The sequence below is a fragment of the Erinaceus europaeus genome, chromosome 17 (assembly GCF_950295315.1).
Source record: "Erinaceus europaeus chromosome 17, mEriEur2.1, whole genome shotgun sequence".
NCBI classification, from domain to species: Eukaryota; Metazoa; Chordata; class Mammalia; order Eulipotyphla; family Erinaceidae; genus Erinaceus; species Erinaceus europaeus.
Window position 1 is genome coordinate 47,532,299 of NC_080178.1, and position 18,347 is coordinate 47,550,645.

Here is an 18,347-nt window from a genome sequence, read left to right on the forward strand (position 1 = left end):
TTGTAAAACTGGTACTCAGAATATATATATATATATATATATATATATATATATATATATATATATATATATATGGAACATGTTACATGCAGCTCACTTGATGCATTTCTGTTACCTACCTAGGCCACCCTCCCTGCCCCGGTAGCCATCTGAACTTTGATTCTTTTAATTAATAGAGAGCCAGCAAAGAGTCTTAGTTGAGAATCTTAGGGATTACAGTTAAGTAAGGTGTGATAGAAAATTCTAGAAGAGCTGATTCTTAGAAGAACATATTTCTTGGGAGTCAGGGGATTACGCAGCTGGTGAAACAAATGTAGCACAAAACACAAAGACTGGTTTAAGTATCTCGGTTCGAGCCCCTGGCTCCCCACCTGCAGAGGAGTCCCTTCACAAGCAGTGAAGTAGGTTTGCAGGTGTCTGCCTTTCTCTCCCACTATCTGCCTTCCCCTCCTTTCTCCATTTCTCTGTCCTATCCAACAATGATGACATCGATGACAATAACAACTACAACAACAATAAAAAGGGCAACAAAAGGGAAAATAATTTAAAAAATTAAAAAAGAAAATTATAAAAGATCTGTTTCTTAGAAAGACACATTTCTTATAACTCTAATTGTACTGACTTTGGGCATAGGAGTTGCTCAGCAACAATGCCCTGCTGCTTAGCAGTAAAGAGATGATAGCTACCATCTTTGGCCTACCTTGCACATCGTCTTTGTCCAGCTTCATTTTTAACACGGACTTTCTCAGTTTAGATGTTTCCGTAGTTTCATTATTTTGTTGTGATTTGAATTCGATTCTAGGAATGGACCAAAATGTTTGCCTGCTCACTGGATCTGAATAAGACACTAGGAGAATTCTCAGTTTTGAGCAGCACCCCAGCCAGCCTGATAATACTGAAATAAACCTACCACTCTGCCATGAGTGAGTGCTTGGACTTTGTTATGCAGTAATCACAGACTGAAGACTCTTTTCTTTTTTAGCCTGAATCTGACTGTGACCTGCCTCTTCTGAACTGAGGTCTCAAAAGGTACTCATACTCTGGGGAGGGAGGGGATGCCTTTGGGTTTTGGTTTCAGTTTGAATGTGACTTTTCTAGTTCTGTCACCAGATTCAATACAGGGCTGTCAGAGTGGTATGTGGTTGGCAGAGAGTTTGGGAGGCCAGGGTTGATAGGTCCATGGAACCTGTGGGGTAAGGCACTCACCTGGGGAATGAAAGAACACAGTTTGGACTTCTCTTCGAATTTTTGATGTTTGCTAAAGTTGAATTTACACTTTGAGGTTTCTGGAGAAAAATGAGAGAGGAGATTTATACCTGGTCTATATTCCAGGACCCAGATGCCTCACAGGCTCCCTGGAAGCAATGCTACTGGAAGGCTGGCTTGTTGAATGCTCAGTGACTAAAGCCTCAAGCTTACCCCCCCCCCCATTTAATAACGATCTTCCGACTCTTCTCCCAGATCCAGCTTTCTAGTCCTTTTTCCAACTATGACACCATTTCACCGGACAGTAACCTGCATCCACCTTCATATTAGCTGTTAGGCTCAGGCAAAAATGGACCCCTTGGAATAAACCTAAAATAGACTTACCTGCTTTTCCAAAGTAGAGACCCCAAATCTTCATCTGCAATATCCTTGCCTTTAGGTTCATAATTAGTCAAGAATATGTTCAGCTTTCTATATTAACTCTTTTTCAGCCACCAGGTTCCAGATGATACCATGATGCCAACCTGACTTCCCTGGACAGAGGACTCTACATGGAGCCACACCTATCTCAGATCTCTGCCCCACTAGGTAAAGAGAGAGACAGGCTGGGAATATGGATTGACCAGCCAATGCCAATGTTCAGTGGGGAAGCAATTACAGAAGCCAGACCTTCCACTTTCTGTTCCCCATGATGATCCTGAATCCATACTCTCAGAGGGATAAAGAATAGGGAAGTTCCTTCCCTATTTCCTATTATACTTACTGCCAAGATATCCTTATCAAAGCAAGGATTGCAAAAGCTCAATAAGGGCAAGAGACTGGCATACTTTAAGAATGACTCCTTAGTCACTATCAGGCCACCCCATCAGCTGGGGCCCTAGTCTGGGAGTCCTGAGACTCCTAAACAGACATGATGGGCCTTGACCTCAAATAAATCTCTCTCTCCATTGTTACTGGTCACCAGGGACAACAAAATAGATCCCTTTGTGGACCCCTACATGGCCTTGCCCTCAACTTGTATCTACAAAGATAGAGAATGTTCCATCCTCTGAAAAGAGGCTGGACCACATACTGTATGCTACAACTGAGGAAGATGGGTCTTAATTTTGTAGCAGCTTGGAATGTTTTTACAGATGACCACAGAATGTGAGGTTGAATCTACAGGGATACAGAAGTCAAATAGGCTCCTAAACTGAATATGGGCCACAGTTCAGATCAAATTGATGGGGTTTATAGTCATCAATATTTATATACCTTTCCCACAATTGGAAGCTACTCTCTTCCCTGATCCAGCTTTCTGGTCCTTTTTCTAGTCATGACATCATCTCCCCAGACAATAACTAGGATCCATCTGCATATCAGATTTCAGGCTCAGGGGAAAAAACAACTAGTATACCTACAGGCCCTTTGGAATATAACTAAAATGGAGACCACCCACAACTCTTCATCTGCACCACTCTACCCTTTAGGTACATGATTAGTCAACAACATGTTTGGCTTTATATATTAACTTCTTTTCATCCACCAGGATCCAGATGCTAGCATGATGCCAACCGGACTTCCCTGGACAGATAACTTCACCAATGTGTCCTGGAGTTCATATTCCTCAGAACCCCACCCCACTAGAGAAAGATAGAGGCAGGCTGGTGTTGCTGAGGAGTTATTCTGATGCAGTCTCCACCCCCAGGTTTTAGTATGCCCCGCGAAATCCTAGCATTGCCCCCTTCAACCAATCTTGGCCCTACACGTCACCCCTGGTTGTCGCCCAATAAAAAGCCCCCTCACTCCCCCTCTCTCTCTGGGCTCTCAGCTCTCCCTCTCTAAGTCTTGCTCCCTGCTCTCCTCCCGTGGTCAGGTAGTGGGGACGGCCATTGCCGGCTGGCTCTACGTGGTCTGAACCAAACCCCCCCATCCTATAATAAATATTTGTGTACCCCTTTGTTCTGGACGTCCGCTCTCTTCTCTGCGGTGCAGCCCGACACCAGACCACCACAACAACAGGCTGGGAGTATGGATCAGCCTGTCAACACCCATGTCCAGTAGGGAAGCAATTACAGAAGTCAGACCTTCCACCTTCTGCACCCCATAATGACCTTGGGTCCATACTCCCAGAGGGTTAGAGAATAGCTATCAAGGGAGGAGATGGAATACAGAGTTCTGGTGGTAGAAATTGTGTGGAGTTGTACTCCTCTTATCCTATGGTTTTGTCACTGTTTCCTTTTTATAAATTAAAAATATATTTAAAAAAAGAATGTTAGGTTCCATGCAGTGGTGCGCCTGGATAAGCACACACATTATAGAGTATAAGTACCCAGGTTGAAGCCCCTAGTCCCCACCTGCAAGGGTAGAGATTCACAAGATGTGAATGAGGGCTGAAAATATCTCTGTCTCTTTCACTCTCTCTCTCCCCTCTCAATTTATCTCTGTCTCTATGCAACAATAAAAAATGAAAATCTTTAAAAAAAGAATAGGGAAGCTATCAAGGGAGAGTAGTGAATACAGAGTTCTGGGGGTGGGAATTATGTGGAATTGTACCCCTTTAGTATGTGGAATTGTACCCCTATAGTCTTTTCAATATTTCCATTTTATAGATAAAAACTAAAAAAGAGGAAACAAAAAGAATGATATCCCTTAAGCTCTATGCACAACCTCACACAAGGGTCCCCATCAGCTACATGATAGTAGCAAGGATGGGGCTAGGGATGAGGTTGCTTTCACAACATGGCAACTTAAAGGTGAAGGTACATTTCCTGGACTTGCATTAGTATTGGTTGGTGATTTTCATTTTAGATAATCAGCAGCGAAAAAATATTTTGGAAACCTGTTACAGTCCTAACAGCACCATGACTAGAGGCTTCCCACATTACCTTCTAAGCCCTTCCTTGTCTCTCATTCATAACATTGTAATGGCAACTATACTTGTTTTAGGAAGTTTTGAGATTTATATGAATTATGTGTGTGAGACTTCTGGAGGTGGGGCTATGTTGCAGCAGCAGCTATGTTTCTCTCTTCATTTCTGTTCCAGGTCAACTAGGAATACCAAAGTAGATCACCTAGAACCACATCAGGACTAGAACGACTTCAGGAACCCACCAAATCACCAGTGAGTGCAAACATGTGTGGTCTGTGGACAGAGAGGAGCCTAAGGAGAGACTGAGAAGCCGGTAACAGTCCAGCAGTTCACCAGTTGAGGCAACACCTCCAGTCTGTTTTACCAACTAAAAGACTGCTGAAAGGAGGAGAGGACTCCCCTAAGACTCACCAAATGCTACTGTGAGTCTCCACTGCTACTGCCATCAGAGGCTGGAGCAGCAGGGGGAGGCCCTCAGCTGACATCTGAGAATAGAGAACTGAGGAGGAAACTCAGGAGAAGAGCTACATCTACATCTCAGTGGCCTAGTAGTGGGGCTGTATAGTGGGAGCTTTTCCATGTTTTTCTCCATATGAGAAAATGGTGAATAATAATTGCCTTAGAACCTACAGACTATAAATGGGACTTGTTTAGAAACTCACAAGGGCCACCAGTGTTGCCTGGCTTGGCAGAGAAGCTCAATTAAGACTGGAACTTTGGATTTTTGGGGTGTGAGTCTCTTTCTGCAATCACTGTGCTATCTCTCCCCAACCCTGCTTTACCTCTTGGTCAGCAGTGAGGGATTAAGATAACAAGCCTTATAGTTTAATAGCTCTCAGGCTCCCATAGCCTAGAGGGAAGAAAAAGAACAAAAGAGTTTTTAACAGCTACTGTGCTCCAACTCAGGGACTGAAATAATATTGAAACAAGTGTCAAGTTCCACAACTGTGAGCTCTTTTTTTTATTTTAATATTTATTTATTTATTCCCTTGTGTTTCTCTTGTTGTTTTTTCAATTGTTGTAGTTATTATTGTTGTTGTTATTGATGTCATCATTGTTGAATAGGACAGAGATAAATAGAGAGAGGAGGGGGAAAAAGAGAAGAGGAAAGAGAAACACTTGCAGAGCTCCTTCACTGCCTGTGAAGTGACTCTCCTGCAGGTGGGAAGCCAGGGGCTCAAACTGTATCCTTAAGCTAGTCCTTGTGTTTTGCACTATCTGTGCTTAACCTGCTGTGTTACTGCCCAACTCCCTTGTGAACTTTTTAAGTACCTTACTTAGACACAAGTCAATCAAGGCAAGTGTGATCTGTAATATGAAAAGTACTGAGAGAGGGACCTCATAACATACTATATAGAATGGTTTATATATATAAACCAACAAGAAGAAATACTGGAGAAAAGAACCACATCAAGAGTCCACTTAGAAGCCACCCCCAAAAAAAAGGTTGAAGCATAAAATAATGAGGTCAACATCCAAATACTAGTTAAGGAAATAATCACAGGAGTGATTAAAGAGTTTGAAAGATTTGTCATCAGAAATGCAGAAACAACAAATGATACTCTGGAAGAAAACACTACTTATTTCAAGGTTATTAGAGAGCCAAAAGCTAAAATAGATGAGCTAAGAACACAACTAGATGAATAAACTAAAACAGTATAAGAACAAGGTAACAAAATAGATGAATTCCAGAAAACAGTAGAGGGCAGAGAGAATAGAATAAATGAGTCTGAAGACAGAAAGAGCAAGATGGAGGATGAATTAGAGACAATGAAGAAAGGAGTAAGAGATCTCAAAAAAGAGATTAAGAGATTCTGAAAACAACAACAGAGACTTATGGGATGAATTCAGAATAAATAATATGCACATCACTGGCTTACCAGAGGAAGAAAGAGAGGGAGGGGAAGAAAGCATTCTTCAGAACATAATAGCTGAAAACTTCTCTAGTCTAGACTACATCAAAGCCATAAAAGGTTCAAAAAGCCCAGAGGGTCCAAATCAGAATTAACCCAGACTTAAAGACACCAAGACACATCTTATTTAGAATGGAAAGGAATAAGGATAAAGAAAGGATCCTGAAGGCTGCAAGAGAAAAACAAAGAGTCACCTACAGAGGGAATCCCATAAGATTAGCAGCAGACTTCTCCAAACAAACACTACAAGCCAGAAGAGAATGGCAAGATATCTATAGAATGCTCAATGAGAAAGGCTTTCAACCAAGACTACTGTATGTTGGTAGACTATCATTCAGACTAGATGGAGGCATAAAAACCTTCTCATATAAGCCACAGTTGAGACAATCAACTATCACCAAATCTGCCCTGAAAGAAGTTCTAAAAGATCTCCTATAAACTCTCAGGACCACCATAAGTATGCTATATATGAATACTCTAAAAATCTACAATAGTGATATTAATATATCTTCAATCAAAGATATCAATAAATGGCAATGGCCTGAATTCTGCTACTAAAAGGCACAGAGTAAGAAGATGGATCAGGAAACACAACCCAACAATATCCTTTCTACAGGATATCCACCTAACTCAACAAGACAAACACAGACTCAGAGTGAAAGAATGGAAAACTATCATATAAGCCAATGGCCCAACGAAAAGGGAAGGGACAGCTATTCTCATACCTGACATAATAGACTTTAAAATAAATAAAATTTAAAAGACATGGATGAACATTACTTAATACTCGGAGGATCAGTCAACCAAGAGAAATGATCAATTATTACCAAATATGCATCCAATGGGAAGCCATCTAAATGCATCAAACGTCTACTTAAAGAGCTGCAGCAATACTTTAACAGCAACACAGTCATAGTAGGGAACAACAACACCCCACTCCCTCTCTCTGACAGATCACCCAGGCAGAAAATCAACAAAGACAAGAGGGAGCTAAATGAGATAGATACACTAGACCTATTGGACATTTTCAGTGTCATTCACACCAAGAAACTGAAATGTACATTCTACTCAAGTCCACATGGGTCATTCTCAAGGATAAACCATATGTTAGGTCACAAAGACAGCATCAGCAAATTCAAGAGCATTGAAATCATCACAAGCATCTTCACAGATCAAAGTGGAATTAAACTAACACTTAACAATCAACAAAAGATTAGTAATAGTCACAGAATGTGAATGCTCAACAATACACTACTTAACAACTACTGGGACACAGAGGAAATCATGGAAGAAATCAAAATATTTTGAGAGTTCAATGAAAATGAAGACAGAAGCTATAAAAATATTTGGGACACAGCTAAGGCAGTACTGAGAGGGAAGTTCATAGCCATACAAGCACACATTGGGAAACAAGAAAACACACAAATAACCTGATTGCACACATTAAGGACTTAGAAGAAGAAGAAGAAGAAGAAGAAGAAGAAGAAGAAGAAGAAGAAGAAGGAGGAGGAGGAGGAGGAGGAGGAGGAGGAGGAGGAGGAGGAGGAGGAGGAGGAGGAGGAGGAGAAGAAGAAGAAACCATGGTCCATGAGAATGAGCAGTGGAGAAACCTCTAACCAAACTCACAAAACAAAATGGAGAAGACCCAAAAAATCAGATTGTAAATGGAAAGCAGATATCATAGCAGACATTGAAGAAATTCAATGTATCATGCAAGGATTCTATAAACAACTATATGCCACCAAGCTAGAGAAACTGGAAGAAATGGATGATTTCCAAGATACCTACAAACTTCCAAAATTAAAGAAAGGGCACTAGATAATATGAACAGGCCCATCACAGTCAATGAAATTGAAACAGTTATTAAAAACCTTCTCAAGAATAAAATCCTTGGACCAGATTGTTTTACAAATGAATGATACAAAATCTTCACGGAAGAGTTCATTCATGCCTGTACTTTTAAAAGTCTTCCAGAATATTGAAGACACAGGAATACTACCCCACAGCTTCTATGAGCCAACATCAATCTGATTCCAAAAACAGACAGGGACACAACCAAAAAAGAAAACTACAGACCATTATCTCTGCTGAACAAAGATGCTAAAATATTGAACAAAATTCTAGCCAACTTGATATACTCGTATATTAAAAAGATTGTTCATCATAACCAAGTGGAGTTTACCCCAGGGATGCAAGGTTAGTTTAATATATGTAAATCAATCAACGTGATCCACCACATCTACAAAAGCAAGACCAAAAGCCACATGCAATAGACGCAGAGAAAGACTTTGACAAAATACAATATCCCTTTATGATCAAAACAATACAAAATGGGAATAGATGGGAAATTCCTCAAGATAGTAGAGTCTATGTATAGCAAATCTACAGCCAAAATCATACTCAATGGTGAAAAACTGAAAACATTTCCAGGCAGATCATGTACTAGACAGGGCTGCCTACTATCACCATTACTATTCAACATAGTATTGGAAGTTCTTGCTGTAGCATTCATGCAGGAGCAAGGAATTAAAGGCATAGAGATTGGAAGAGAAGAAGTCAAAATCTCCCTATTTGCAGATGACATGATAGTATACATAGACAAACCAAGGAAATCCAGCAAGAAGCATTAGGAAATCATCAAGCAATACAGCAAGGTGTCAGGCTACAAAATTAACATTCAAAAGTCAGTGGCATTCCTCTATTCAAACACTATGTTAAAAGAAGAAAAAGCGATAAATCAATTCCTTTTACTACAGCAAGAACAACAACAACAACAACAAAAAATATCTAGGAATAAACCTAACCAAAGAAGTGAAAGACTTGTATACTAAAATTTATGAGTCACTACTCAAGGAAATTGAAAAAAACACAAAGAAGTGGAAAGATAATTCCATGATCATAGGTTGGAAGAATTATCATCATTAAAATGAATATACTAACCAGGGCCATATACAAATTTAATGCTATACCCATCAAGAATCCAAGCACATTGTGTAGGAGAATAGAAAAATTCTACAAATGTTTAGATGGAACCAAAAAAGACCTAGAATTGTTAAAACAATCTTGAGAAGAAAGAACAGAACTGGAGGCATCACACTCCCCAATCTCAAATTGTATTATGGGGCCGTTATAATCAAAACTGCTTGGTAATGGAATATGAATAGACACACTGCCTTGTGGAATAGAACTGTGAACCCAGAAGTAAGCCTCCACACAATGGACATCTAATCTTTGACAAAGGTGCCAGACTATTAAAAGGGGAAAGTAGAGTCTCTTCAACAAATGGTGTTGGAAAAATGGGTTGAAACATGCAGAGGAATGAATGTGAACCACCAAACACAAAAGTAAATTCTAAATGGATCAGGGGCTTGGATGTTAGACCAGAAACTATCAGATACTTGGAGGAAAACATTGGAAGAACTCTTTACCGCATAAATTTTAAAGACATCTTCAATGAAATGAATCCAGGTACAAAGTTGATCAAAGCAAGTATACACCTATCGGACTTCATCAAATTAAAAATCTTCTGCACAGCAAAAGAAACCAATACGCAAACCAAGAGATCCCTCACAGAATGGGAGATCATCACATGCCGTGCATCAAATAGGAGGATAATAACCAAAATATATAACAAGCTTACCAGCCTCAAACACAAGAAAACAAATGACACCATCCAAAAATGGGGAGAGGACATGGACAGAATATTGACCACAGAAGAGATCCAAAAGGATGAGAAACACATGAAAAAATGCTCCAAGTCTTTGACTGGCAGAGAAATGCAAATAAAGACAACCATTAGATCCCACTTCACTCCTATGAAAATGTCATACTTCAGAAAAGGTAGCAGCAACAAATGCTACATAGGTTGTGGGGTCGAAAGAACCTTCCAACACTGCTGGTGGGAATGTAAATTGGTCCAACCTATTTGGAAAACACTCTGGAGAACTTTCAGAAGGCTAGAAACGGACCTACCCTATGATCCTGCAGTTCCTTTCCTGCAGATAAATCCTAAGGAACCCAACATGCACATCCAAAAATATGTGTGCATACCTATGTTCAGGCAGAAGCTGAAAAACAAGATCAGAAAACACAAGTAGAACCTGAACTGGAATTGGCGTATTTCACCAAAATAAAAGACTCTGTGGTACAGTGTTGGCTGAGTACAGGTCCAAAAGGGATGACAGACAACCTAGTGGGTATTGTACTGTTATGTGGAAAACTGAGAAAAGTTATGCATGTACAAACTATTGTATTTACTGTTGAATGTAAAATATTAACCACCCAATAAAGAAATAAAACAACAAATTATGTGGGTGAGATACTTTTATCTATTATATATATATATATATATATATTTATTTATTCCCTTTTTATTGCCCTTGTTGTTTTATTGTTGCAGTTATTATTGTCATTATTGATGTCTTTGTTGTTGAGTAGGACAGAGAGAAATGGAGAGAGGAAGGGAAGACAGAGAGGGGGAGAGAATGATAGACACCTGGAGTCCTGCTTCACTGCTTGTGAATCGACTCCCCTGAAGGTGGGGAGCCGGGGGCTTGAACCAGGATCCTTATGCCAGTCCTTTTGCTTTGGGCCAAGTGTGCTCAGCCTGCTGCACTACTTCCCAACTCCCAGTGAGATACTTTTATACTATACTTTTCTCCTGGCCTTGGCTCAGACCTTCAGATTTTTAGCCCTTCTGACCATTTTGTCTGAAGAAGTCACTTAGAAACAAGCATTTCTTTGCCCATGGGGCGCTCGTCACTTAAGACAGGTCAATAACTGAAGGATGACAATTCAGAACTGTAAGAAAGAGAAACAAGTAGATGGTCAATATTACCTTTGCAATACCTTTCTCCAGATTGCCACTTTTATCCGTTGCAGACAAGAAGTCCTTAAAAAAATTCATTTTTACTTTGTCATTTTCAATTGTAAGGATACCGATTCCTTGGAAAGTAAATTCAACTTTCTTTCGTGTGCAGATTGATTGTGATAAGAGCTGCACAGTTTCTTTAATGCATCCTTCGACTGTGTCCCTTCTATAATGCCCCGCTATGGCAACCGTGATAAAATTCAGTGGTTCAACGGGGATATCCCCTGGAAGAGAAAAAGACAGTTGTGTGGGGGAAAGACAGTGAGCAGATGGCAGATACTCAGAAGTAACTGTCTCTCTTTAAATGGGAAAGGTTGAGCCAGTAGAGCTACTTACTAGCTGTGTGGATCTTAGTTTGTTGTAGTCCATGCAGCTGCAATAGCTTCTCTGACATGATAAAGATCGGTATCTGGATAAAGCTAAACCTGTTCCCAACATATAGTTTTTGCCTCATAAAAGTAAATGTCCCAAAATCAGGTAAGTAGACCCCCTAGAAACAAAGCAAAAAGAAGGTGGGAAGAAAATAACCACATGCTGACTTCACTGAAGGGATGATAAAGAAGAATGCTGAGAGAATTTTAGACTCAAATTTTCAAATGATTTTTGCATAAAATATAACCACTTTAAGGGCTATGATACCTTTTTCACATTTTAAAATTTCTTTATTGGGGAATTACTGTTTTACATTCAACAGATTCAATAAATTCAATAGTTTGTATATGCATAACATTTCCCAGTTTTCCATGTAACAATACAGCCCCCACTAAGTCCTCTGTCATCCTTCTTGTATCTGCATTCTCCCCTCCCTCCCACCCTAGAGTCTTTTACGTTGGTGCAATACGCAAATTCCAGTTCAGGTTCTACATGTGTTTTCTTTTCTGATCTTGATTTTCAACTTCTACCTAAGAGCGGGATCATCCCATATTCATCCTTCTGTTTCTGATTTATTTCACTTAACATGAATTTTTCCAGGTCCATCCAAGATCGGCTAGTAATGGTGAAGTCACCATTTTTAACAGCAGAGTAGTATTCCATTGTGTAGATATACCACAACTTGTTAGCCACTCATCTGTTGTTGGACACCTGGGTTGCTTCCAGGTTTTGGCTATTACAAATTGTGCTGCCAAGAACATATGTGTACACAGATTTTTTGGATGGGTGTGTTGGCTTCCTTAGGATATATCCCCAGGGGAGGGATTGCAGGATCATAGAGTAGGTCCATTTCTAGCTCAAAGGCTAAGATATTAAGACAAAATATAGGGATGCCATAGTTGCATATATATATATATATATATATATATATATATATATATAGAGAGAGAGAGAGAGAGAGAGAGAGAGAGAGTGAGAGAGAGAAACAGAGACAGAGAGAGGTGAGAGAGCATGATACCAGAGCACCAATCCAGCACAGTCAGTGCCAGGCTTCAATCTCAAGACCTCAGGCATGTGTGCAGGGTTGGTGCTCCACTGCCAAGTCACCTTCCGAAGTCCTACCTTTTGCAGCCTCAGCTGTCGTAGAATAAAGTCAGAAACGTGGCTCCATATCATAGAGACTTCTGAAATTCAAAGAAAACAAAAACAGAATTTGATTTATGTAAGTGTCCCTGTCACTGTCCAAAGGCAAATGCAAAAGACTCCCTCAAATAGCAAGTCATTCTCAGCTAGGAACAGACAGAAATAAGGTCCTTCCTGAAAATCCGTTTCCCTGATTGTTTAACTTTACCCCCGCTAAGCTCTGTAAACATGTAAGAAATAGTACATCATGATGTGTGCTTGAAGAAAATCTTTCTGGAGTAAAGCAAACTGCTCAATTCATTGGAATATTCCCTCCACCCCCAAACTACTACCCAAGACAGAGATACCACAGTCTTTCACTTCCAGTATGTGGAGGTTATACACAGTTCTTTCTGATGTCCTAGGAAGGAAGCACAGGTTGTTCAAGGAGAACTAGTAATTGCTCTTATGGACATTGGAGACAAACTGGGTGGTGGAAACTTACCCCAAAACATGTGCTATGGTAAGCCAAGTACTAAAGGTAAGTAAGTCAAAGACTAAGATTTTGCCCTATCCTCTCTACCATGCTCTAAATCATGGCTAATCAATGTACTAAAACTGATCAGGAGATGTGAGGGTGATCTGGTTGTGACAGTTGTCACCCCATTGATTGCCAGGTTGATTTGGCTGATCTGGCTGGCTAGGCGGGTGTCCCCTTCCTCCGTCACCACTCCATGTGTGATCCTCCAGAAGCCTTGCACTTGGTTGAAGACTGACGGCCTACCGAGTAGAGGTCACCAGTCTTTGGTTGAGGGTATATTAGTAGCTGTGCTCCCCTGCTAGAACCTGATCAGATATTTCCTCTATCCTGTCATATTTTCATCACCAAAATAATTCTCCTCCTGGAAGCTAAGCACAAAGGAGATACTCCAACCTAGTCCAACTTGTACCCTCCAAGTTAAAATTTTCATCATGATCAAATATACACAGGAATAAAATAGAATCTCACTATCTGGATATAGGGGAGCTCTTTCCAAGTTAGTGTGTCAAAACTATTGTCTTTATTTTTTAAATTTTTTTATTTAAGAGAGGATTAATTAACAAAACCATAGGGTAGGAGGGGTACAACTCCACACAATTCCCACCACCCAATTTGCAGTGAGTACCTCCCTAACACTTCCTCTCCACTATTCAAAACTATTGTCTTTCATGTGACAGGTAGCTCAGATTTCAGGAAAAACGTCTATTCAAAAAGGAAATGACCTAGTTGGGACCCAGAGAAATGATATTCCTTGCAACCAAATGCAAGTAGAAAGGTTTGTGAAAGCTAAATTGGAAATGGAAGAGTCATGTTTCTTCATCTAGGTATTATACCAACCCACTGTGTGGTTTTGCTTTTAAGAATCTAATAGATGTTCTAATAAGATCAGCATTAAATTCCTTTGACCTGGTATTTCCTACTTCTCATTGAAGACAGAGAACACATGCACAGTATTCACTCTAAAAAGTTTTTATTTTTTTATATTTATTTAATTTATTTATTCCCTTTTGTTGTCCTTGTTGTTTTATTGTTGTAGTTATTATTGTTGTTGTCGTTGTTGGATAGGACAGAGAGAAATGGAGAGAGGAGGGGAAGACAGAGAGGAGGAGAGAAAGATAGACACCTGCAGACCTGCTTCACCACCTGTGAAGCGACTCCCCTGCAGGTGGGGAGCCAGGGTTCGAACCGGGATCCTTATGCCGGTCTTTGTGCTTTGCACCACCTGCACTTAACCTGCTGCACTACAGCCCGACTCCCTAAGTTTTTCTTTTTCTTTCTTTTTTTTTTTCCTGCAGGGCTATTGGAGCTTAGTGTTTGCACTATGAACATTTTCTCTCTCTTTTTTTTTTTTTGGATAGGACAGACAGAAATTGAGAGGAGGAGAAAATAGTGCAGAGAAGAGAAAGACAGGCACCTGCAGACCTGCTTCACCACTTGTGAATCAAATCCCCTGCTTGTGGGGAATCAGGGGTTTGAAAGAGGATCATTGTGCAGCTCCTTGCAGTTTGCACTATGTGCACATAAGCCGGTGGGCTACCACCTGGCCCCCTCTAGAAAAGTTTCAGGCGTCTGCAATTCAGTTGGACTAGACTTGGAAACCTTACAGACTCTTGATTTTGCACTGCTTTTTCTGATGCCCCAATATGTCAGTGTGTCAGGGAACTGGAATTTATTTTACATGTGTTTAAAAATATGACTTTTATATTTTAAAATGCTTCTCTGCCCTTCAACCAGTGAGGCTTTTTCAGGAGTCACTAACACTGTTACCTTGCCAACAAGCTCACTGGATATGTACCCACTGTGCCCTGGCGATGAGGGCTTGTGGCATCAAAGGTTGGCTTTGTGGCACCATTCTCTCTTGGGAATCCTGTGTCTCTCTGCCATTTCTTCTCAGTTCCCTTAGCAGGTTCACTTGCTCAGTATTGCACTTGTTGAGGTCTAGCTCCACATTCTCTTTTTTCCCTCCATGCCCCCTGCTTATATCATGCCCAGGGCCTTGTGAACCATCACTATGCAGATCACTGCCAAAGGCAAATTCAGAAGCCTAGGTTCCCTCCCTCCAACCCCCTACCGCCAACTCACACACAATCACCTTTTTGATCCTGTGCATGTGACTTCCTACCTGAATATCCCACAATCAATATGCTTGGACTGGAGAAATAAATAGCACAATGGTTATACAAAAAGACTCATGCCTGAAGCTCTGAGGTCCCAGGTTCAATCCCCAGTGCAACTATAAGCCTGCGAAGCCCAGTGCTCTGGGGAAAACCACACACAGCTCACTCAAAGCCAGAATCAAGCTTCCTTTAAATATTGTCTTTGAGTCAGGCTTTTTGCTCTTGACAAAGAGCATCATCACTTGATTTACTTGCATAGACCCAAACTCAAAAGCTGCTTGGGAAGTTCCTTTCTGCTATATCCTGTCATTTACTCCATCACCGCAACCAATAGATTTTCATGTCCCACAGGCCTTTAACTCTGTCCACTCTCTACACTTCATTCTACCAATTCAGGCCAAGTCACCATTCATTCTCTCTTAGATAACTCTGAAAGGAAACAGTTGTTCTATGTTAAGTCATCCATTGTTGCCTGAGTGGTCCACATGCTTCTCTATTGCATGGCCTTTTCATTTTCCTGATTAAAGTTTAAAACAGGGGGCTGCGGATAGGGAGGAAAAGAAATAGTAGAGAGAAAGAGACAGAACCAGAGAACTGTTCTGGCACATAGAATGCCATGGAATTATTATCAAGACCTCATGCTTAAACAACCTGGTTCAGCATAATGCTCCCTTGGACACTGAAGTGCTTTGCCATGTGTGCTATCCAGGGTTAATCCCAGCCTCCAACTCCTTAAATGAAATTTTGTTCTTGTGAGCTTTTGCACACTCTGTGCAAACAAATAACAAATATATGAAACAACATCCAACATCTTATCCACTGTGCCACCACCCGACCTCCACTTAATTCTCCACACTTCCACCTGAGCCCGTGTTTCCCAGCACAGATCTTGGGGGGTCACTCCTCTTCTACCCCCTCATTAGGATTATCCTCAATGCCAACCTATTTGATCTGACTGACAGTGCCCCGAATAACCTGACTTTTTCCTCTCATTAAACAGACACTTTGGCTGGGTGTCATGTACCCAGTTAAGTGCACATCATTTTTTTGTGCAAGGACCTGAGTTTGAGTCCGGGATCCCCACCTGCAGTGGGGATGTTTCACAAGCACTGTAGCAGTCCTGCACGTGTCTATCTTTCTCTCTCCCTACTCTCTAATTTCTTCTGTCCTATTAAAAAAGAAAAGGAAAATATGGCTGCCAGGAGTGCTGACTTTGTATTACCAACACAACACCCCAAAAATAAGCTTGGTGGGAAAAAAATCACATACTTCCATGCCCAGTCAGACAGCAGCCATAGTGTTGTCTTTCACCTCCTTCCACAAAGTGTGCACCCACCCTCAGTCAAGTGTGTTTGTTCTCCTTGTTCCCTCTACCAAAGAAAATCCTCCCCTCCTGCTCCACTAATCCTTATTCTCACTTCACATCCCCCCCCCTTCTTTAGTCAGCCTTGAAACATACCCCACCCTCGCCCTCTGTAAAAATCTTCCTTGTAGTTCAGGTCCTGGAACATGATGGCAGAGTACCTAGTGGGGGTTGTATTGTTATGTGGAAAACTTGAGAAATGTTATTCATCTACAAACTATTGTACTTACTGTTAACAGGAATACATTAATCCCCCAATAAGGAAATTAAAAAATTATTCCTTGTAACCATACAAATTATGACTCACACTCACTGTACATGTGTGTTTACATCTGTGTTTACTGGGTTTTGTTTATCTCTCCCCACTAGGTTATAAATTCAAAAAATGTTTGACTTTGATGAGTAACCCAGTACCCAGCACATAGCCATACACTTGGTGGTGCTGGGCAATGTCCACCTTTATGACCTGGGACTTGGCATCCAGGCTGACCTTTGTCACATACTGGTCTCCCCAGCAATGTCCACCTTTATTACCTGGTGACTGGCAGTCAGGGTGGCCTTTGTGACATACTCATCTCCCAGGCAACCTGACCTCTAGCCACACCAAGTCACAGTATGGGCTCTCCAAATGGCTTGATGAAAGGACAACTACCAAAAATTAGAAAGAAATCAAGAAAAAAATGGAGAAATTTGCCCAGACATAGATTTCTTAAGATGTAGAAGATCGGGAGTTGGGCAATAGCGCAGTGGGTTGAAGGGGTGAAGCAGGCCTGCTGCAGGTGTCAACTTTCTCCTCTCTTCCTTTCTCTCTGTCTTATCCAACAACTATGACAATAATAGCAACAACAACAATAATAATAAAACAACAAGGGCAACAAAAGGAAATAAGTAAATAAATACTTCAAAAATATCTTTTTTAAAAAGACCCATAAAATCATTACCTGTGATGTTTCATTTCAGAATTTGTTTGGGGGGAAAAATCAACTGGTGTTTTGTAAGAAATGTTTTAACTATAATTTAATGGAAATGTGAAAACTGGGAAAGTAATTAAATGTCACACAGAGGACGACGACTAACAGTGACAGCAGAATAAAGTTCTTATAAAAATATGGAAGTAGAACAGATGCCAAGGAAGAGAAAGAAGAGATGCCTCTCCCTGGTTTATCTCAAATCATTTAGTGAGACTCTGGGCAAGAGCCCCAATGACATAATGATAATGGTGGTGCCATTCCTGAGGCACCTGTTTTGCCAAGAGCTCAGAGCCCCCTTGGGGTTCTCTTTCAAACAAGCCTAGAAAGTCTTCTAGGAGATGCTGCTCTGGTCCTCTCCCAAACATTAAGCCACTATTTTCATATTCACCCCTGGCTTACTTTCCAACAGAGGGGCAGAGAACGTGCAAGAGCGAAACTGAAGAGATACCTGTCGCACTGCTCCACTGCTCCTAAAGATCTCCACCCTCTGAAGGTGGGAACTGGGGGCTTGAACCTGGGCCTCCTCACCCCAGTTTCTTAACACAGCCCCAGGAATCAGGGATGCCACTGGCTGTCTAGTCCTGGCCAGGAAGCCTGGAGGTGGCTGTGTTGAGTGGCATTTATTCGGCACAGACTTGGTGTCAATAAAACAGATCATATCAGAGTTTGGGGCACCCCAGGCTTTCAGGGTGTAAGTTTCCCCTCCAGGGCCCCCAGCCCTGCCAGCCTGCCCAGGAAGAGAGGCACAGAGGGATGGGTGGGTCCTTACCATCCCAGCTCAGTCGAGCTAGGGTGTGCAGCTTGTTGTTACTCATGTGCTGTTGCCAGACCGTCAACTCTTCTGCTGTGGCGCCCATGGCATCGAAAGGGCAGAGGCCAGTCCTGTCTGCTGGGCGCATGGTTCCCCCCGCCCCACCGAAGGAGGTGGGCGGTGGGACTCGCCCACCAAGGCAGGCACTGGGGTTGTCCGACTTCTGACTGTGCCTCGAAATTACACTATCTTTGAGTGATCAAATTGATT